This window comes from Pelodiscus sinensis, chromosome 3 (assembly GCF_052426305.1).
Source record: "Pelodiscus sinensis isolate ZL-2025 chromosome 3, ASM5242630v1, whole genome shotgun sequence".
Classification (NCBI taxonomy): domain Eukaryota; kingdom Metazoa; phylum Chordata; order Testudines; family Trionychidae; genus Pelodiscus; species Pelodiscus sinensis.
In genome coordinates this window covers 201,521,651-201,523,420 of record NC_143054.1, presented here as the reverse complement: position 1 = coordinate 201,523,420, position 1,770 = coordinate 201,521,651, and positions in this window count along the sequence as shown.

The window sequence follows — 1,770 nt, the reverse complement described above, 5'->3', positions numbered from 1 at the left end:
TGCCCCGGCAGCGCGAGCGCGTCATCCTCAAGCCCCGCCCCTTCGTAGTACGGCCCGCGCCTCCGCGCGCCCCGCCCCTCCTTTCTCCACCCAACCTGCCTGCCGGCCCCGCCCCCTCAGCTCCCCCCCTCCTGTGCCCCGCCCAGCCCGCCTGCCGGCCCCGCCTCCGAACCCCGCCCCCCAGTTCTATCCTCCCATGCCCCGCCTCCCTCAGCTCCCCGCCCGCCGGCCCCGCCCCTCCATGCCGGCGCAGCGCACGAGGCGTGGGGCGGAGCCGGCTGAGCGCTGGGGAGTCAATGCGGGTGCGCGAGGACCCGCTGGGGCGCAGAGAGCAGCGCTCAGGCCCCGCCCGGCTCCCGGCCCCCGGCTCAGCGCAGCTGGTGCTGCGGCATTTCGGATCCTGGCTGGGCCCTTCCCCTCCCAGGAGCGCTGCACTAGCCCGCCTGGTGCACCCCACACCCAGCCCGCCTGCCGGCCCCGCCCCCTCTCCTGTGCCCCTCCCAGCCCGGCTGCCGGCCCCGCCCCCTCAGCTTCCCCCCTCCTGTGCCCCTCCCAGCCCGCCTGCTGGCGTCTGTCCCCAGCCGCGGCGTTGTAGGAAAGGGACTAAAAGCTTGTCCCAAAGCTCATCGAGGTGGCAAAGCACCTCCCCGGCCTCAGCAGCCTTCGAGTCAGGCCCTGACATTGGCAGCGGAGCGTGGATTCATTGAGCTACTGGCTTATTGGAATCCTTGTTCGCTGCACAACTGCGCTCTGCCGGGCGCTAGTTTACACAGCAGCATCAGGAAGAGGAGGGCATGGAGCGCCAACAGTTACAGTGTCATGAAATAGTGATAGAGATGGAGCCGTGTTACTCTGGGGTAGCTGAAACAAAATGCAGGACTATGTAGCACTTTAAAGACTAACAAGATGGTTTAGTAGATGATGAGCTTTCGTGGGCCAGACCCACTTCCTCAGATCAAGCCGTTCGATACAACCGCATCTGCTCTAATCCCACTGACAGAGACCAGAAACTTCAGGATCTCTACCAAGCATTTATAAACCTCAACTACCCACCCGGAGAAATCAAAAAGCAAATTGAAAGAGCCAGACGAATACCTAGAAACCATCTACTTCAAGACAGACCCAAGAAAACCAACACTAGAACACCACTTGTCATCACCGATAGCCCCCAACTTAAACCTGTCCAACACATTATCAATAAACTACAGCCTATACTGGAACAGGATACTAAACTCCGAGAGGCTCTGGGAGACAAACCCATAGTCTCCTATAGACAACTACCTAACCTCAAGATGATTCTTACCAACAACCACAGGACATACCACACTAATACCAACCCTGGTACCTTCCCTCGCAACAAACCCTGTTGCCAGCTTTGTCCACATATTCACTCTGCTGATACCATTATTGGACCTAACCAAGTGAGTTATAAGATCAAGAACACATATTCCTGCGCATCCAGAAATATAATTTATGCCATCATGTGCCGACAGTGTCCGTCTGCTATGTACATTGGACAAACGTCTCAGACACTTCGCCAAAGGATCAATGCCCACAAAACAGATATTAGACAGGATCACAAAGAGAAAACAGTTTCTTGCCATTTTAACCAGACAGGACACTGTCTCAACAACTTAATCACCTGCATCCTGCTTCAGAAGCCTTTTAAATCTGCACTTGAAAGGGAATCCTCTGAACTGTCATTCATGCTAAAATTCGACACTCTGCGCAGGGGTCTCAACAAAGACTCTAGCTATCTTTCCCATTACA